General features: G+C 42.9%; 1 protein-coding gene across 1 annotated transcript in view; it reads right to left on the minus strand.

Annotated features, from left to right (window-relative positions):
- LOC136884433 (thyroglobulin) overlaps positions 1 to 20,719 on the minus strand; it is a 304,800-nt gene extending 284,081 nt beyond the window's left edge. The window contains exon 1 of the mRNA XM_067156595.2: positions 20,535 to 20,719. The gene's annotated coding sequence lies outside the window, so the exon portion shown is untranslated. The remainder of the gene's footprint in view (positions 1 to 20,534) is intronic.
- Between the last annotated feature and the right edge of the window lie 1,503 nt (positions 20,720 to 22,222).

Raw genomic sequence — 22,222 nt, forward strand, 5'->3', positions numbered from 1 at the left:
GTAAACCCTTAATATCTAGATTTAATATTTTAATATTTTAAAAACTTTAGTTATTGTGTTCATAAACCTGTATATTATTACATGCAAAAGCTTCAACAATGTGCCTTTCAGGCTCAGCGGCATGTAACTTATCGATTAATTCAACTCAATCACTCTGTTCCTCTCTCTCTTTGGCAGTCACCCATTTCCGGTAGATGGCATTACAGTTGCAATTGTATGCCTAACCCATCAAGGACAGGTTCAACAGGCTGTCGTACATAAATGAATGTTAAAAACAGCATGACTAGAGCCCGGATTTTTATGCTTTAATAGGTTAGAATGGAAACTTACTGAAGCGAGTAGCAAGTATAGTCTACCATCACAACGATTATGCTATGCGGTTTGCATAAACATTAGGGGTACAGCCCATCCGAACCCATATGATGTATGTAACTCTTGCAACATTATGGAAGAGTGGGTGGCCGACACTTCCTAGTTACCAAATTAGTTTGCAATCTAACCTGTTACTGCATTAAAATCCGGGCTTTAATCATGACTCTACATACAAGGGATCTCGGACATATCTGTGTTAAGCAAACTGATTCTTAAAGCGAAAGGCAGCGATTTAACCGTCCATCTGCCGAAATAGCCTTGGCATTACAATCGGCGGTCACATCTCCCGAATTACAACACTTGAGAACAATAGCTGGGTTATGCACGACCACACATTTCATTTATTCTCTGGCTCCATTTATTTCCTACTACGTGATGCATGTGTGACAATCCGCTGTCCTTCGACTGGAACACGATCTGTTTGCTGAATGCAACTTCCGTCTTCCTTTATTGTCACCAATACAATAAAGATGTACAATGACTTCAAGGACCCCACCACAACAGAAGCATATAACAAAGACACCACCGGTCTTCAAAACTTGGGGACGGTCCAGAAGCACTCCAGGAAGGAGCTCTTTCACGTTCAGGTGGTAGTATGAATGAACAATGTGTTTTTATCAAAGAAATCATCCTGTTCTCAATCTCTTTTTCTTTGATGACTGATATTTATATCTCCAATTTATAACCAGAGTGGAACGGAAAATTCATTATATATCGTAGGTATCCGAAACTTCGAAAAATGAAGATATAGGCAAAAGAAAGACAAGGGCCCACAGAGTTGACCAAGGGATGTCGGATAGGATAGACTGAAGTGAGGAGCCTAACAAAAGTAAGTGGAAGCAATGCCGAGCTCAACTAAGGGCCTCGTGGTCGCCAACCTGCCTCTTACGACAGGCATGGGATATCGTGGGTGTCTTTCTACCGCCCCCACCCACAGGGGTTTTTATTTCAACAGAGATTTTCCTCTAATATACCGGTATCCAGATACTTCCAGTTATCTATTTTATTTTCAATTAACACTAAATTATCTACCCCAGCCCCAGACATGCAGGGGCTGCCTGGCCGAGGCGGTAAAGGCGTGCTTGATTCGCCCGGAAGGACGTGGGTTCGAATCGCCGTCAGGAAGTCGTAACATTTAAAAAACGGGATTTCCACTTCCGGAGGTGCATATGGCCCTGAGGTTCACTCGGCCTACACCAAAAATGAGTACCAGGTTGATTCCTGGGAGCAAAGGCGGCCGGGCGTAGAGCTAACCACTCTACCCCATCACGTGCCGAGGTTACGAATGGTGGAAGCCTTTACCTTCTAACCCTCCAAGGGCCTTCATGGCCTGTACAGAGATGACTTTGCTTTGCTTTGCTAGCACCAGACATGCAACCCGCAACAAGGATGTTCCCGCCTCCATGTTTCTTTTTACAATTTGTTTTAAGTCGCATCGACACAGATAGGTCTTATAGCGACAATGGGATAGGAAAGGCTTAGGAATGGGAAGGAAGCGGCCGTGGCCTTAAGGTACAAACCCAGCACCTGTCTGGTATGAAAACGGGGAAACTACGAAAAACCATTTTGAGTTCTGCCGACAGTGGGGTTCGAACCTACTATCTCCCCGATGCAAGCTCCCTCCACGTTTCACTAATGGAACAAGATTGTTCTTTTCGAGGCTTTCATGGGGGTTTCTCCAAACTGTCTGCTTTCTCTCACGCTGAATTTTCTTTCCTTCTTTCTGTTTTTTTTTTTTTTTTTGGTTGCTAGTGGCTTTACGTCGCACCGACACAGATATGTCTTATGGCAACGATGGGATAGGAAAGGCGTAGGAGTTGGAAGGAAGCGGCCGTGGCCTTAATTAAGGTACAGCCCCAGCATTTGCTTGGTGTGAAAATGGGAAACCACGCACGATGAAATTAAAGGACAGAATATGATTCACTGGTTGGAGGGTGTGGGTTACTGTAGTCACGTCCTAGTTCGTGAACCATGGGCAACGGCTGAGTGGCCCAGTAAGAGGTCCTGAGAGTTCGGGATACCAGTTGCTATAGAATGGGAGTGAGCATCTCGGACATATTCTGAGTCATGGCTCTCCTTGTGCTCAGGCGGCTAGGACTATACAATTCACCGATGGTCCATAACCCGTTACAGGAGAGATCCTCACTTGGACTATGTGCAAGTAGGGTAGCATACTGGTTCATGAATTTACCGAGCTCAGAACATTTTAAGCAAGCCTCGGACCTATGGGAGTAACGGAATCCCACTCCCATTTGACAGGCGAGGGACTCCTTGGGAACAACTTAGCAAACGAAATGGAATTCTATGGGGAGCTATCAACATTAATGGGGCTTATGGAAGAAAGAAAGAACTGGCTGAGTCAGCAAAGAGGATGCACCTGGATGTGCTAGGAGTAAGTGATATTCGATAAGGGGAGATAACGAGGAAGAGATAGGAGATTATAAAGTCTACCTGATGGGTGTTAGAAAGGGAAGGGCAGAGCCTGGGTTAGGGCTCTTTATCAGGAATACCATTGCACGCAACATAGTTTCTGTTAGGCACGTAAATGAGCGAATGATGTAGGTAGATTTGTCATTTGGAGGAATTAGGACTAGAATTGTCTCTGTGTATTCACCATGTGAGGGTGCAGATGAGGATGAAGTTGACAAGTTTTATGAAGCATTCAGTGACATCGTGGTCAGGATCAACAGCAAGGATAGAATAGTGGTAATGGGCGATTTCAATGCGAGAGTTGGGAATAGAACTGGATAATACGAAAGGGTGATTGGTAAATGTGGGGAAGATATGGAAGCTAATGGGAATGGGAAGCGTTTGCTGAACGTCTGTGCTAGTATGGGTTTAGTTGTTACGGATACATTCTTCAAGGATAAGGTATTCACCGCTACACGTGGGATGCTAGGGGTACCAGATCCATAATAGACTATATCTTAACCGAATTCGAATTCAGGAAATCTGTTAGGAATGTACGAGTTTTCCGGGGATTTTTCGATGATACAGACTACTGTCTGATCTGTAGTGAACTAAGTATCTCAAGGCCTAAGGCAGAGAAAGTGAAACCTGTCTGCAAACGAATAAGGGTAGAAAATCTCCAGGACGAGGAAATTAGACATAAGTACATGGATATGATTAGTGAGAAGTTTCGAACAGTAGACAGTAAGCAGGTTCAGGATATAGAAAGTGAATGGGTGGCATACAGGGATGCTGTAGTAGAAACAGCAAGGGAATGCCTAGGAACAATTGTGTGTTAAAATGGGGAAAGGCGAAAATCTTGGTGGAATGATGAAGTGAGAGCAGCTTGTAAACGTAAAAAGAAGGCTTATCAGAAATGGCTCCAAACAAGAGCCGAGGCAGACAGGGATTTGTACGTAGATGAAAGAAACAGAGCGAAACAAATAGTTGAATCCAAAAAGAAGTCGTGGGAAGACTTTGGTAATAACCTGGAAAGGCTAGGTCAAGCAGCAGGGAAACCTTTCTGGACAGTAATAAAGAATCTTACGAAGGGAGGGAAAAGGGAAATGAACAGTGTTTTGAGTAATTCAGGTGAACTCATAACAGATCCCAGGGGATCACTGGAGAGATGGAGGGAATATTTTGAACATCTTCTCAGCGTAAAAGGAAATCTTCCTGGTGGTGTTGCGAACAGCCAAGCTCATGGGGAGGAGGAAAATGATGTTGGTGAAATTACGCTTGAGGAAGTGGAAAGGATAGTAAATAAACTCCATTGTCATAAGGCAGCAGGAATAGATGACATTAGACCTGAAATGGTGAAGTATAGTGGGAAGGCAGGGATGAAATGGCTTCATAGAGTAGTAAGAATAGCATGGAGTGTTGGTAAGGTACGTTAAGATTGGACAAAAGCAGTAATTGCACCTATCTATAAGCAAGGGAACAGGAAGGATTGCAACAACTCTCAAGGTATCTCATTGATTAGTATACCAGCAAGGTATTCACTGGCATCTTGGAAGGGAGGGTGCGACCAGTCGTTGAGAGGAAGTTGGATGAAAACCAATGTGGTTTCAGACCAAAGAAAGGCTGTCAGGATCAGATTTTCAGTATGCGCCAGGTAACTGAAAAATGCTACGTGAGGAATGGGCAGTTGTGTTTATGTTTCGTAGATCTAGAGAAAGCATATGACAGGGTACCGACGGAAAAGATGTTCGCTATACTGGGGGACTATGGAATTAAAGGTAGATAACTAAAATCAATCAAAGCCATTTATGTTGACAATTGGGCTTCAGTGAGAATTGATCGTAGAATGAGTTCTTGGTTCAGGGTACTACAGCGGTTAGACAAGGCTGTAATCTTTCACCTTTGCTGTTCGTAGTTTACATGGATCATCTGCTGAAAGGTATAAAATGGCAGGGAGGGATTCAGATAAGTGGAAATGTCTAAGCAGTCTGGCCTATGCTGACGACTTGGTCTTAATGGCAGATTGTGCCGAAAGCCTACAGTCTAATATCGCGGAACTTGAAAATAGGTGCAATGAGTATGGTATGAAAATTCGCCTCTCGAAGACTAAATTGATGTCAGTAGGTAAGAAATTCAACAGAACTGAATGTCAGATTGGTGATACAAAGCTAGAGCAGGTCGATAATTTCAAGTATTTAGGTTGTGTGTTCTCCCAGGATGGCAACATAGTAAGTGAGATTGAATCAAGGTGTAGTAAAGCTAATGCAGTGAGCTCGCAGTTGCGATCAGCAGTATCCTGTAAGAAGGAAGTCAGCTCCCAGACGAAACTATATTTACATCGGTCTGTTTTCAGACCAACTTTGCTTTACGGGAGCGAATGCTGGGTGGACTCAGGATATCTCATTCATAAGTTAGAAGTAACAGATATGAAAGTAGCAAGAATAACTGCTGGTACAAACATGTGCGAACAATGGCAGGAGGGTACTCGTAATGAGGAGATAAAGGCTAATTTAGGAATGAACTCGATGGAGAAGCTGTACGCATAAACCGGCTTCGGTGGTGGGGTCATGTGAGGCGAATGGAGGAGGATAGATTACCTAGGAGAATAATGGACTCTTTTATGGAGGGTAAGAGAAGCAGAGGTAGACCAAGACGACGATTGTTAGACTCAGTTTCAAACGATTTAAAGATAAGAGGTATAGAACTAAATGAGGCCACAACACTAGTTGCAAATCGAGGATTGTGGCGACATTTAGTAAATTCACAGAGGCTTGCAGAGTGAACGCTGAAAGGCATAACAGTCTATAATGATAATGTATGTATGTATGTATGTATGTATGTGTGTATGTTTTGAGAGACGTCACTGGCGCAAGTGAAAACAATCAACATGCAGCAAGGATTGTCCAAAATATTATGGACTAATCGGGCGTATGTAGACCTTTGTTTCCGACTGTATTTATGTTTACTGGTTTATGATATAATTTATCACAAGTACCTGTGTGACCGAAACGTGACTACTCAAGGTCGACCGCTCTTTAAGTCATTTACTAGTCGTTAAGCACACGTAATAAATACGATTCTTGGGTTTTTCCAAACATGTTGCCCTCATTTTTATGTTTACTGTGAGACCTCTTACTGTTTGGGTCTGAAAGGAATGTGAAACATTCCGTGTCTAGCCTATGTCCTTGGGCTTCAATACGTGAAGAGTTTAAATCCCTAGGGGAATCACTCTGTCAGCGAACGAGTCAACTTCGATGTCACAATCAAGTAAAAGCGAGCATGGTAAAGCTAGTACAGAGATTCTCAATACAATTGCAAACATAATAATCAGATTACCCCTGAAGTAGAGCCTCCGTGGCTAAGGCGGCAGCGCGCCGACCTCTCACCGTTGGATTCCGTGGTTCAAATCCCGGTCTCTCCACGTGAGATGTTTGCTGGACAAATCTGAGCTGGGGCAGGTTTTTCTGTGTGTACTCCGGTCTTCCCTGTCATTCCAGCAACACTCGCCAATATCATTTCATTTCATCTGTCAGTCTTTAATCATTGCCCCGGAGGAGTGTAACAGGCTTCGGTACCCGGCACAATTCCTATCCCCGCTGCTAGATGTTGGCTTCATTCATTCCATTCCTGACCCGGTCGAATGACTGGAAACAGGCTGTGGATTTTCATTCTTCACCACTGGAGTACGCCAGGACACTCTTCGACGCCAAAATCGTTCTAACACTCAAGTAAGGGATAGAGATGACTTTACCCACGTATGAGACAGAAATGTCCACCTCTATGGTGTAGTGGTTAGTGCGGTTAGCTGCCACTGCCGAAGGCCTGAGTTCCGATTCCCGGCTCTGCCACTAAATTTGAAACGTGGTACGGGGACTGGAACGGAGCCCACTCAGGTTCGGCATTTGAAATGAGTAGAGGAGGTTCGATTCCCGCCTCATCCATCCTACAAGTGGTTTTCCATGGTTTCCCACTTCTCAAAGCAAATGCCGGGATGGTACCAAACATAAGGTCACGGCGCATCCTTCGCTGTTCCTTGCCTATCCCTCCCAATCTTCCCATCCCCCACAAGGCCCCTGTTCAGCAAACCAGGTGAGGCCGCCTGGGTGCGGTACTGGTCCCCCTCCGCAGTTGTATCCTCGACCAAATGCCTCACGCTCCAGGACACTGCCATTGAGGCGTTAGAGGTGGGATCCTTCGCCGAGTCCGATGTAAAAACCAAACGTGGACAATAGAGGGAGTAAATAATAATTGTAATTATTATAATAATAAATTCTAATGCTGTCCGCCTCTATGGTGTAGTGGTTAGTGTGATTAGCTGCCACCCCCGGAGGCGAGGGTTCGATTTCCGCTTCACCCATCCTCGAAGTGGTTCCCCACTTCTCCGGGCAGATACCGGGATGGTACCTAACTTAAGACCACGGCTGCTTCCTTTCCTCTTCCGGCCGGGCTGAGTGGCTCAGACGGTTGAGGCGGTGGCTTTCCGACCCCAACTTGGCAGGGTCGATCCTGGCTCAGTCCGGTGATATTTGAAGGTGCTCAAATACGTCAGCCTCGTGTCGGTAGATTTACAGACACGTAAAAGAACTCCTGCGGGACTAAATTCCGGCACCTCGGCGTCTCCGAGGACCGTAAAAGTGGTTAGTGGGACGTAAAGCAAATACCATTATTCTTATTATTACTTTCCTCTTCCTTGTCTATCCCTTCCAATCTTACCATCCCTCTATAAGGCCCCTTTTCAGCAAAGCAGGCGAGACCACCTGGGCGAGATACTGGTCCTCCTCCCCAGTTGTATCCCACCCCACCCCAAAGTCTCACGCTTCGGTACACTGCCCTCGAGGCGGTCGATGTGGGATCCTTCCCTGAGTCCGAGGGAAAGACCAACCCTGGAGGATAAACAGACTACGATACGATGATAGGTAGCGTGTTACAATATATCTTCTTCTTAATCTGTTTACCCTCCAGGGTCAGTTTTTCCCTCGGACTCAGCGAGGGATCCCACCTCGAGGGCAGTGTCCTGCAGCTTCAGACTTTGGGTCGGGGGATACAACAGGGGAGGATGACCAGTACCTCGCCCAGGCGGCCTCACCTGCTATGCTGAACAGGGGCCTTGTGGGGGGGGGGGGGAGCTTTGGAAGAGATGGACAAGGAAGAGGGAAGGAAGCGGCCGTGGCCTTAAGTTAGGTACTATCCCGACTTTTGCATGCATCCGACCTCTAATAGGAGTATGCCAAAAAAAAAGGCCGCATCACCCTGGGACGAGCATGAGTTTACTTGTATTTGTAAAGAACAGACATTCGCATTAAATTGACATACCGGTATGGATAATCCTGTACCGTCAAAAATGAGACTGATGCACCCATGTTTCTAAACAAAGAGAGTGCGGTTAGGAGCGCGCAGCTCGCATCCGGGAGATAGTGGGTTCGAACCCCACTGATTTTCCGTTGTTTCTCATTTTCACACCAGGCAAAAATGCTGGGGCTGTACTTTAATTAAGGCCACGGCCGCTTCCTTTCCACTCCTAGGCTTTACCTATCCCATCGTCGCCATAAGACCCATCTGTGTCGGTGCGACGTAAAGCAACTAGCAAGAAAAAAAAGTACTGGTACCACTTTTCAAATTTAGTGGCAGAGCCGGAAATCGAACCCTGGCCTCCGGGGGTGGCAGCTAATCACACTAACCAATACACCACAGAGGCGGACAACATTAGAATTTTGTATTATTATTATTATTATTATTATTATTATTATTATTATTATTATTATTTGAGCCTCCCTGGCTCAGACGGCAGCGCGTCGGCCTCTCACCGCTGGATACCGTGGTTCAAATCCCGGTGACTCCATGTGAGATTTGTGCTGGACAAAGCGGAGGCGGGACAGGTTTTTCTCCGGGTACTCCGGTTTTCCCTGTCATCTTTCATTCCAGCAACACTCTCCATTATCATTTCATAGCATTTATCACTCATTAATACATCACCTTGGGAGTGGCGACCCCATTGTAATAACAGCCTATATATGTTTCATTCATTCCATCCCTGACCCGGTCAATGACTGGAAAACAGGTTGTAGGTTTTCATTTTTATTATTATTATTATTATTATTACAATTATTATTTGCTCCCTTTATCGTCCAGGTTTGGTTTTTACATCGGACTCGGCGAAGGATCCCACCTCTAACGCCTCAATGGCAGTGTCCTGGAGCGTGAGACATTTGGTCGAGGATACAACTGCGGAGGGGGACCAGTACCTCACCCATGCGGCCTCACCTGGTTTGCTGAACAGGGGCCTTGTGGGGGATGGGAGGATTCGGAGGGATAGGCAAGGAACAGGGAAGGATGCGCCGTGACCTTATGTTTGGTACCATCCCGTCATTTGCTTTAAGAAGTGGGAAACCATGTAAAACAATTAGCAAAAAAAAAAGAGAGAATCTTATGTTCCAAGTTTGACTTATATAAGGTGAAAGGAAATGTTGCACATTTTTTTCAGTAGAGTGTGATAATAATTGTAAGCACCGTTTAATATGCACCGGTGTGTGAACACTACGTTTAGGATGTAGTTATGTAAATGTGTGTTACAGACTGCAAATGCTCGGACATTTCCCAAGCCTTTTTTTGGTTTTTTTTTTTCAAAAGAAACAGCAAACTTACAAGTAATATTACTTTCGGTGTTTTAATATTGCTGTAAACTGCTTATGTTTTATGTATCATAACACAGTAATGTGTGTTTTATTAGAATACATAGTTAATAGGCTACATCAAAATTAATACTTTGGAATTTTCTAACTCATATTTCCAGTAGTGGTCCGTGGGATCTCACGTCGGTAACGATGCAGAAATTGTTAACATCCGTAGTTAAGGGTTCAAGAACATGAGGTGAGCAGTGTGTTCCTGTACAGGCTCACAACAGCAAATCAAAACACCATCGTGATCACATGACCAGCTACAACAGACGAACCTCTTAATTTCAAGGTCGCTGAGTCACGACTTGTATACCTGCTTCTCTTTTTGTTCCTTTTCCTCTTTCTAACCTTTCATCCTCCTGGTCCAGTTCAGAGTGAAGTAAAATGTTATGTTACTCCACTGAGCCGCAATGCTAGTTCTGATAAAAAGTTATTCCAAAACCTTCAACATTTTACAATGAATACATACAACATGTAAACCTCCATCTACTATAGTCCGCTGTCTCCATCCAGTCTGTATCTACTCCTTTTTTTTTTCGTGTGGCTATTTCTAGCCCTTGTAAGGCAGACACTCCCCGATGAGGGCGGGCGGCATCTGCCATGTGTAGGTAACTGCGTGTTATTGTGGTGGAGGATAGTGTTATGTGTGGTGTGTGCGTTGCAGGGATGTTGGGGACAGCACAAACACCCAGTCCCCGGACCAATGGAATTAACCAATGAAAGTTAAAATTCCCGACCCGGTCGGGAATCGAACCCGGGACCCTCTGAAACGAAGGCTAGTACGCTGACCATTCAGCCAACGAGTCGGACTATCTACTCCTAATTCATCTAGAGTCCAGACTGTTCTCCAGTCAGTAGCGGCGATAAGGAACCCGCAGACCCTGTGAGGGGTCCATGACTGTTTCTTACTTCAGCAGCTGAACAGTGATTTTACATACTGATAAAGCTACAGCACACAACACAGTACTATTTGCATTACAGAGGGTTATTCCATACTTTGGCCGTCGTAGTGCAGAGCTTCTTTCGTCAATAGTTATTTCTGAAAGATTGTGAGGTTCCCAGCCTGTTCCAAAAATAACCATCCCTTGCTGCCACTCACAACAATCAACAAAGCTTTTGAAGTAATTAGAGTAGAACGCAGCCCGGAAGGCGGTTTGAAGAGGGTTGCGCAGTAACATTCGCGCGCTTTGTAGTATGACGTGTTTTCCGCTGAGCCAATAGAATCATTTCAGTAAGAGGTGCCTGTCTGTGCGGGTCACGAGTGAATGTTTCGAGTTTTATTCGTAAATATCATAATCAACGAATTTAGGAAACTATTTGCGTGTGTACGATAGATCCAGGAAGAGCAAAAAGACAAGTATTCCGTCGATAGGCGAGGGAAATAGTATTTAAAGTGCATTTGTATTTGGTAAGCATGCAGCAGCAGGCGTTCATAGGCGGAGAAGGTGAGGAACGCCATGTTGCCACGCTTCAAAAGAAGACAGCACTCGCGTGTGGTATCGGCATGCAAAGAGTAGAGGATAAAACAAGCTTCGGAAATAAAAATAATGCGGTGTTCAGATCGCCAGAGAAGAACCCTTAGAGGAAGAAGCCAGTGACGGTCCTCGATGATTTCATTAAAAATGTTCTGCGTACAACAATATTTGATATGTATAAAAACGGCGAATATCCTACGGCATTGAAACTGGACCGTCCATTTACCTTCCTTAATATCTCGAAAATTTTCCTCAACACTTTCGCGGGGTTTGATGTTAAAAATTAATTTGGACTTTTAGAAAACGTTTAAGCCCACAAAAATATAGGTCATCGCTTTGGAATTCAAGATATAACTGGAAGAAAAAATGTTTACTCATTCATGCTGTTATGCTCTCTGCACTTCGCCTTAATTTCTCTCAACTTCCATTTAACTTCTTTAATATCTCAAAAATTTCACTCAACACTTTCTCGGGGTTTGATGTTAAAAATTAATTTGGACTTCTAGGAAACGTTTAAGCCTACGAAAAATATAGGTCATCGCTTTGGAATTCAAGATATAACTGGATGAAAAAATGTTTACACATACATGCTGTTATGAGTAGCCACATTGGCATCACCGCATCTCATACTTCTGTCTCGCTCTGCGCAACGAAACCGCCTTCCGGACTGCGTTCTACTCTAACCAGTTCTGAGAACCCAGTAGTCGGCGAAGATGCGATAACAAAGACATCTTCCTTATCTAAACTCTGAATACTGAAGTTTCGAGCCTGTTCATAACTCTCAGCAGTCAGTGTAGCTAAGTAGGCCTCCGATGGACGGTTCACTTGTAAATAGGAGTATATTATTTGGTCCTATGAACGAGATTATTTCTTAATTTTGTGCCGTTGAGACACCACAGCAAGCCTCCTATGTGGGACGGCGGAGTGACGGTGCACCAGGGAAAATATATGGAGCAGTAATGGTTTAACAGATGCAATCCATGAAATTTAATTATGGTGTCCTTCTGGGAACTTATTTTTGAACAGAAAAGCCGATTTCACCTAGAAAAGGCATGGAAAAAGACAAATAAATAACAGTACGTAAGAAAATAATTTTCGGCTCAGAGTTGGTATCAACTTCCTCACTCAATTATTTCACGTGAGTGTCAAGTGCTGTTAATGGGAACCTGGATCCAACCGACCAGCCAGGACCACACATCGCATGACAGAACGCAAGAAACATTGTGCTTTCCACCTGCGGCAAAGAAAGACCACTTACCTAAGTCAACAAGTCAAACGTATCTAATTAAACAAATTGCTACCTTCTTACAGTGTATCTAAAAGAGTCCTAGTCTTTGTCAGTTGTAATTGTCATACATGGGCGTTCATTATCAGACTTTTATCATTTTACAGCCTTGTTTTTTAGATGACTGTCTAGCTACGCCATTATTATACACATAAGTACTCAACTATGAGTATGACATAAGATAAATAAATTAAATGAATGAGTAAATAGTCCACCTCTGTGGTGTAGTGGTTAGTGTATTTAGCTGCCACCCCGGATGCCCGAGTTCGATTCCCAGCTCTGCTACGAAATTTGAAAAATGGTACGAGGGCTGGAAGGGGATTCACTCAGCCTCGGGAGGTCAAATGAGTGCAGGGGAGATCGATTCCCACCTCAGCCAACTGGAATCCAGACTTGTATTTATTTGTATGGCCGGAATGCTTCTTACAACTGACAGATTATTATTATTATTATTATTATTATTATTATTATTATTATTTATTTATTTATTTATTTATTTATTTATTTATTTATTTATTTATTTATTTATTTATTTAATCCGTTCACCTTCCAGGATTCGTTTTCCACCCGAACTCAGCGGGAGATCCCACCTCTACTGCCTCGAGGGCAGTGTCCTGGAGCGTGAGACTTTGGGTCGGAGGCATAGAACTAGGGAGGAGGATCAGTACCTCGCCCAGGGGCTTTGCGGGGGATGGTAAGACTGGAAGGTATTGGCAAGGAAGAGGGAAGTTAGGTACAAACCCGGCAATTGCGTGGAGAAGTGGAGAACTATGGAACACCACTTCGAGGATGGCTGGGGCAGGAATCGACCTCCCACCCCCCGTCTACTCAGTTGACATCCCAAGGCTGAGTGGACCCCGTTCCAGTCCTCATACCACTTTTCAAATTTCCTGGCAGAGTCGTGAATCGAACCCAGGCCTTCGGGGGGTGGCAGCTAATCACACTAACCACTACACCACAGAGGCGGACCAGAAGTAAGTTACGAGTAAAAATTCCATTATGTAAAAACTAACTATTACAAGTGAAAATGTCTTAAAAAATTATTCGTTACATGTAATTAGATTACTTTACTGAATACCGGGCGAGTTGGCCGTGCGGTAAGGGGCGCGCAGCTGTGATCTTGCATCTGGGAGGTAGTGCGTTCGAACCCCACTGTCGGCAGCCCTGAAGATGGTTTTCAGTGGTTTCCCATTTTCACACCAGGCAAATGCTGGGGCTGTAACTTAATTAAGGCCACGGCCGATTCCTTCCGACTCCTAGCCCTGTCCTATCTCATCGTCGTTATAAGACCTATCTGTGTCGGTGCGACGTAAAACAAATTCAAGGCCGGGCTGAGTGGCTCAGACGGTTAAGGTGCTGGCCTTCTGACCCCAACTTGGCAGGTTCGATCCTGGCTCAGTCCGGTGGTATTTGAAGGTGCTCAAATACGTCAGCCTCGTGTCGGTAGATTTACTGGCACGTAAAAGAACTCCTGCGGGACTAAATTCCGGCAACTCGGCGTCTCCGAAAACCGTAAAAGAATAGTTAGTGGGACGTAAAACAAATAACATTATTATTATTATTATTATTATTATTATTATTATTATTATTATTATTAAACAAATTCAAAAAAATCTTTACTGATTTACTTCCCAACTCCGGTTGCTGAGTTCATTGACAGAGAGAGAGAGAGAGAGAGAGAAAGAAACGACAAAAAAGAAAAAACTGTGTAAAAAGCAAATACTGTGCACAGCTCATAAAATAAACAGAAGTGAAGTCGAAGAGGAAAACGAGAATCTGATACACCTCTCACTAGGAACAGCATTGCGAACCAGCAACTTGACGTCCCGTTCAAAAGAGAATCGATGACATCCCTTTCATCTATGCTTGACTTGTTCGACACACGGACCAACCAAACCATTCATTTCACATTTCCCGCTTTTAAGTATTACCAGATGCAATGGAGTGAATTACATCCCTGTCCGAGACGTCAAGCGTTAAAAATATCTCACGACTAACTTAAACAGCAGTGCGATTCAAACGGGTATGGAAAAGGAGCTGCTCAATCAACGTCGCTTCAATTCCTTGCTACAAAGACGGAACATCGCACTGGAAAGAACGAGAAGTTGACAAAGAACAACGAATACTATGAGCCAATTATACCCTATTGTTTAGATAAATATGAACGTATAGAAATGTATAGAACAGGAAGTAAGACAAATCAAAGAGCAACTTGGAAAGGGGGTCACAATCCAAGGAGAGGAAATGGAAACCCTGAGATTTGCCGATGATAATTTAATCTGAGACTGCAGAAGATCGGGAGAAATTGCTCAGTGGTATGGACAGAGTCTTGGGGAAGAAGTACAAGGTGGAAATAAATAAGTCCAAAACAAATGGAATGGAGTACAGTCAAACGAAGTCAGTTGATGCAGGAAATAATTATATTAGGAAATTATGTCTTAAAGGAAGGAGATGAATATTTTTACTTGGTTAGTAAAATAACTAACGATGGCAGAAGTAAGGAGAACATAAAATGTAGACTAGCAATAGCAAGGAGAGCCTTGAAGAAAAGAAATATGCTCACTTCGGACACTGATATAGGAATTAGATATTTTTGAAGACCTTCGTCCCGAGCGTAACATTGTATGGAAGTGAAACATAGACGATAAATAGTTCAGAAATAAAGAGAATAGAAGCGTTTGAAATGTGGTGTTACAGAAGAATGCTGAAGGTGAGATGGACAGATCGAATCACGAATGAAGAGATACTGAATCGAATTGGTGAGAGCAAATCGATTTGGAAAAACTTGACGAGATGAAGAAACGGAAATACAGGACACATCTTAAGACACCCAGGACTTGTGCAGTTGGTTTTTGAGATACGTGTAGGTGGTAAGAACGGTAGGGGTAGACCAAGGTATGAATATGAGAAGCAGATATTTTTTTGCTACTGGCTTTACGTCGCACCGACACAGATAGATCTTATGGCGACGATGAGACAGGAAAGGGCTAGGAGTTGGAAGGAAGCGGACGTGGCCTTAATTAAGGTACACCATTTTTGCCTGGTGTGAAAATGAAAAACCACGGAAAACTATCTTCAGGGCTGCCGACAGTGGGATTCGAACCCACTATCTCCCAGATGCGACAAGCAGATTAGAGCTGATGTAGCAGTTACGTAGAAATTAGCACGGGATAAGGTGGCATGGTGAGCTTCATCAAACCAGTCTTATGGACTGATGATTCAAACAACAACATGAACGTAATAAAATTATAAATAAAATGCCATCTATTTTGCATTTGCCTGGTGTGAAAATGGGAAACCACGGAAAACCATCTTCAGGGCTGCCGACAGAGGGGTTCGAACCCACTATCTCCCGAATACTGGATAGATCTCCCGAATACTGGATATATAGTGGGTTCGAACCCCTCTGTCGGCAGCCCTGAAGATTCCCATTTCCCATTTTCACAGCAGGCAAATGCTCGGGCTGTACCTTAATTAAGGCCACGGCCGCGTCTTTTCGTTTCCTAGTCCCTTCCTGTCCCATCGTCGCAATAAGACCTATCTGTGTCGGTGCGACATAAAGCCAATTATTTAAAAAAAACATCGAAATCCAAATTTAGCTACTTTGTACAATTTGCATGCCAAGAAGTACAGTAAAAGAAGATGATGCAAGTGCATGGTAGAAGGAGGGAGAGTAGACGGTCACGTGACTAAGTTCAGAGGAAATTCTGTTCATAAGTCTTCATAAAAATGGGAAGGTATCGATTAGGAAAGTGCGAGGAAGAACACCTGAGGGCGTACCTACAAACTTCTATGTATGGTCGTCTCGCTTGTACACAGCAGTCCTCCGTCCGAAATAAAACTATACTGTCTTACGCTAATCTACGTGGTGCAATCTGTTCTATCCCCTATTCTATCCTCTTCTATACTGGCTGAGGTCGGCATCATTTAAACGCGACAATTTCTGTGGAACATAATTCTGACAATCTGATATCTTTATATCGGCCCTATCTAGAGGCAATAATTCTTCTCATTGACGATAAACGCGATAAAGAATATTTTAAAGCGACTTTGAATCATAAGACCCCGATTAAGAAAATAGTGATATTATTTTTGAGAATTAATGTGACAAGATCAATTTAAATCGAAATGTACTGTACTTATTTTGTGATAAATGCAAAACTCCAGCAAAATTCGAAGAAAAATCCATTCCAGTGGCAAAGTGGATTCGAGAAATCGAAGGTCCCAAATTATTCAATCAGGTAAAATACCGAGAAGATTTTTCTTAAAATTCTCTCATTGCAGGGAAACAGGAAGAAAAACTTGAGGCTGTAGAAATCTGGTCTTGGAGAAGAATTACAAAAACAAGCTGGATGGATAAAAAGAAATAACGTATTTTAAAGAACGTAAAAGAGAATCGGGGTTATGTAGACGAAGTGTCACTAATATTTGTCCCAAATGGAATATAATAATTCATTTTACTCAAATAAAGTGTAAAATCTGCGGTAAATTAAGAAATAGTACGAAATATTTTACTTGCAGGGAATAATATAAATACAAACTTTGCTATCTTACAACTATTTTTTCTTCTGCAACGTCGCAGCGCTTCCGTTAGTGTTTTGTTTGTCTAACACTTTCGTGTGTGATGTCTTTGCTCACTGAAGTTCTTTGAATTAATTAGGTGTCGTTTTCTTCATGTTGCTTATTCGTTTTGTGCACAAACTCATTCATTAAATGATAAATTTATTGGTCCAGGGATCAATGCTATTTTGATGTTTGAACGGCCCGCGCTAGACACACGGACAAAGATAATGACAATTCACAGACACAGCACTCCCATTCGTCGTTGCAAGCCCTGGACCTCATGAAACAAAAGGCGGCACGAGCAGCGGAATACAACATAAAGGAGTCCTGTCTACGGCCCGTACGTACGTATACATATTTCTCTAGTAACAACGGTATTTCTTAATTTACCGAGGATTTTTCACTTTATTGGTGTAAAAGCAATAATTATGTTCCATTTGGGACAAATTTTACAGTGACATTTCGTGGATACATTTCGTCTACATAACCTGACACGTTCTGAGACCTGACTCTTATCCAAACCATTATTGAAGGCAAAGTATTGGGAAAGGGGCCCAGGGGACGAACAATGATGTCAAACATCAGGAACTCCGTCGGTCAACTGGCATGTGGTTCATATAGCAACATGAAGAGGCTAGCAGAAGATCGCCATATGTGGCTACAGCGACAAGGCATTACCTTTGGTACATGACTAATTATCCATTTTCTCATTTGTTGGTTTCAAAAATAAAAGAACTAGCAAAAAGGGAGAAATTTTGTAAAAATTCTAGTGAAAAAACTGGGATATTTCGGAAAACCTTGGGACAAATCAATAACAATAGACCTACAGATGTATTTCTTTAAAAAATCTCACGCTATCGCATCAGGAAATAACAGTTTTCCTAACACAAACTAACTTGTTGTTCAATACAATATTCTGAAACTGATTCGCCCTTGATAAAAATAAAAGTACTAGCAAATTTAATGAATATATACAAGGACCTTGAAGATTTTTATATTAAAAAAATAAAAAATGAATTGAAAATAAAGAAGTCAGTACATGTCAGTGATTTTTTTAAATTTTTGCTATTTGCTTTACGTCACACCAACACAGATAGGTCTTATGGCGACGATGGGATGAGAAGGTGGCGGCCGTGGCCTTAATTAAGGTACAGCCCCAGCATTTTACTGCTGTGAAAATGGGAAACCACGGAAAATCATCTTCAGGCCTGGCGGCAGTGGGGTTCGAATCCACTATCTCCCGGATACAAGCTCACAGCTGCGCGCCCGTAACCACACGGTTAACTCGCCCGGTACCAGTGAATTAAAAAGGGTTTCCTAAATAAATTGTTAACGCATTTATAGTTCACTGTTCAGTCCGTTTGTTTAGTTAGAGCATAACTGACGATTATCATATAATAATAATAATAATAATAATAATAATAATAATAATTCCATTCGTACATTACTTCCTGGCAATGCCGAACGAAAACCTATAAAGTTTGTCATATTTTAAACACAGCACTTAGTCCACTTTTTATTTTTTATTTATTTAATCTATTTACCCTCCGAGGTTGGTTTTTCCCTCAGACTCACCTCTACGGCAGTGGTCGGGGATACAACAGGGCAGGAGGACCAGTATTTCGCTCAGGCGATGTGTTAGTATGACGTTAAACAAGTAGCCAAAAAAAAGAAAGATAAAATGTAAATAAATAAATACACAAATAAAACTCAGCCACAGACAGCGCAATAGTGGACATAAACCTGCACATGAGAAAAATACTTGTCGAATTAGCTATTACCTTTGCAGCCTTATAGATCGTGCCTTAAAAAAAGTAGCACAGCTTGAGGAATCATACTCAGTGAAAGACTAACTGTAAAACTGAACTTAGGTTTAACGGATACTCGATTAAACGCATCAAACCTTTAGTCATCCGTCGCCGTGGGCTAAGGTTTAGTGTTGTAGCTTACAAGCGGACCGGTTCACGTTCGATTCCCGCCTGCCAATCTCAGTGAAGTATTCGGTTAGTTGGCGTTCTTCTATTCCCAATATAACGGGGTCGACCCCGGATTAGGTCGGTGATGTTTGATCCAGTTAAAAGGTCAGAATTCCGGCAATTTAAAAGCCTCCTAATTGGCAAATTGAAACATCCCTAAGTGTCTAAAAACACTAACGATTGAAGGGATGTGGAAAATAAATAAACCGAGCGAGCTGGCTGTGTGATTAGGGTCGCACAGCTGTGAGCTTGCTTTCGGGAGATAGCGGGTTCGAACCCACTGTCGGCAGCCCTGAAGACGATTTTCCGTTGTTTCCAATTTTCAAACCAGGCAAGTGCTGGGCCTGTACCTTAATTAAGGCCACGGTTGCTTCCTCCACTCTCCTAGCCCTTTCGTATTCCATCGTCGCCATAAGACCTATCTGCGCTGATGCAACGTAAAGTAGATTGATTTTTGAAAACAAATAGGATTACCATTATTCGCTCCCGCCTTTTGCATTAGTGTTGGAAGAGCGAGTACTGTGTGCCTGGGGAAAATGTGTTTATACAATGTTCTGTTCCGCACTGGAAGTGAATTTCTCTGTTTTCCTACTTTGCCGTCAAGATTTACTGTTTATGAGATAAATTTAAGGAAATTATCTACCACCTTGACATACTTCTAAGTAGTAAGGGGAATTGATTCAATACCTCGAAGAAGACTTGGGCAATTCGCGAGATCATGGGTTCGAATCCCACAACTGACAGCCCTAAAGATAGCTTTCTTTCCGTGGTTTCCAATTTTCACACCAGGAAAATGCTAGAGCTGTACCTTAGGCTACGGCCACTTCATTCCCAGTCCTAGCACTTTCCGATCTCATCATCGCCGAATATGTATCTGAGTTTCACGCTGCTCCACTAGCGAAACAAAACACTATTTTTAAAAATAACAGGAGAGTTTTCCCACTTTAATTCCAGGCAAATTCCAGACTGTTATATAAATTGCAGGCCCTAAATTTTAAAAAACATTAGAAATATTAGAGCAGGATAGACTTTACATGCATTAAGTATTTACTTTTTAATTTTTTTTTGTGCGTGTGCCTATTCCTCGTGCAAAGATCGGAGACATCTGTTATGCAGACTACATGAAACTTCATACGACTTGCAGGGATGTATGTTGGAGCAAAAACACCCACTTCCTGAGCCAAACGAATTGAACATTTAAGATTAGAATCCCCATCCTATCCGGAAATCGAACCCGGACCCTCTGACCACTCATCCAAGGAGCTGGGCATGTGAACACGGTATACACAGTGAATGACCATGACTGCCAAAACGAAGTAACAGCAGTCTCTTTTCTTGTTACAACGTAATTCTACCTAACGGGATGAAAGAAAAAAAAAAGATAAAATAACAGGTTCGTTTCAAATAAATGACGCTGTAGAGAGGAAACTAACATCTAAAGACAACTACGAAACATTTACAAGCATAATTCCACTGCATTTACTTGCATTCAACTCTGTCATCAACTGCATCTGCAGCAGAGACGAATTTCGCATCAATACGTTTAATATGTATTGTTGCAGGTGACCTTACCTGACGTCATGATAAAAACAAAACAAACTCAGTTACCGCTATACTTTCAAGCTCTCTTATGACGCCTCAATGCGCTTTCCATATATACTTACAAGTGACCTTACATGACAAGAGGAATTAAGACAAAAAAAAGTAGTTTGCGCTATAATGTTTTAGTATGACGCATTCCTTTCTAACAGCTTAAGAAAGTATTTATTCAGTTCCTTACCTTTATCGTAACGTTGTCTTCTTTCACTGTATCGTCAACAATTGCACATAATAACTCTCCGAAACGGAGAAACAAAGTTAAGAAATGTCAAATGAGAAATATAACAGAAGCCTGTTGCTTCAATACCACTATGATTCGCGCGTTAACAACTCAACTGCACAAGCGCTTCGAACACACTGACCGAGTTTTAGCACGAGTGCTGGCTGCTAGCCTATCCTCACGTGGTTCCACAAAATGACACCACGCAGCGCTTATTACCTGCACGCTCACCTGGGGTGATGGAAATGTTATGCGTACTCACTCCGGCTCCGCGTTCGACAGAGCCAAAGGAGGGGAAATGAATAGCGAAAGGTGAAGAGGTCATGGGGGCATTATTTCATCCATGATCTGAACAATTCTGCAATATCTACCGGATATAGTGTGGGTGGCGGAGATTTCTATACGCCACGATTCTTTCGTCACTGTTTTGTGCTACAAACAAATGCGGATCTCCAATTGTTTTGAATGGTTTAATAGACTATCTACACTACATAGCCAAAGAAAAGTATATATGCACGTTAATCCACGGCCTTCGATAGAGTTATATTATTAATATTATTATTTCTTTCTTTCTTTCATAATCTGTTAACCCTCCAGGGTTGGTTTTTCCCTCGGACTCAGCGATGGGACCCCACCTCTACCGCCTCAAGGGCACTGTCCTGGAGCTTCAGACTCTGGGTCGGGGAATACCACTGGGTTGGAGGACCAGTTCCTCACTCAGGTGGCCTCACCTGCTGTGCTGAACAGGAGCCTTGTGGGAGGGATGGAAAGATTGGAAGGGATAAACAAGGAAGTGGGAAGAAAGCGGCCGTGGCCTTAAATTAGGTACCATCCCAGCATTTGCCTGGAGAAGTGGGGAAATCATGGAAAACCACTTCGAGGATGGCTGAGGTGAGAATCGAACCCCCTCTGCTCAGTTGACCTCCCGATGCTGAGTGGACCCCGTTCTATCCTTCGTACCACTTTTCAAATTTCGTGGCAGAGCCGGGAATCGAACCCGGGCCTCCGAGGGTGGCAGGTAATCACACTAACCACTACACCACAGAGGTAGGAATTATTATTTTTTTTTTTTTTGCTAGGGGCTTTACGTCGCACCGACACAGATAGGTCTTATGGCGGCGATGGGATAGGAAAGGCCTAGGAGTTGCAAGGAAGCAGCAGTGGCCTTAATTAATGTACAGCCCCAGCATTTTCCTGGTGTGAAAATGGGAAACCACGGAAAACCATTTTCAGGGCTGCCGATAGTGGGATTCGAACCTACTATCTCCCGGATGCAAGCTCACAGCCGCGCGCCTCTACGCGCACGGCCAACTCGCCCAGTATTATTATTATTATTATTATTATTATTATTATTATTATTATTATTATTATTTTAGTGATATAAGCCCAGCAGGGAGCGCCCATGACTAGTTCTTTTTGGATTCTCGCTTTTGTTCCCATTACCACTTTAGTCCTGCTATTAACTTTTCCTTTCTCTTCTGTGAAAGAGATTTGCAAGATTTAACAGCCATTGGTTGAGGAGACCACGAATATACCAATTCACAAAACTGAGTGCGGTCTGAGACACCCGTATAAGAAATCCCAGTGGAAGGTAAGTCTTTTGTTACCTCATTCAGCCACATGCTTAGAGTCTTGTAGCTTTTGATGAG

The sequence above is a fragment of the Anabrus simplex genome, chromosome 12, assembly GCF_040414725.1.
Source record: "Anabrus simplex isolate iqAnaSimp1 chromosome 12, ASM4041472v1, whole genome shotgun sequence".
NCBI classification, from domain to species: Eukaryota; Metazoa; Arthropoda; class Insecta; order Orthoptera; family Tettigoniidae; genus Anabrus; species Anabrus simplex.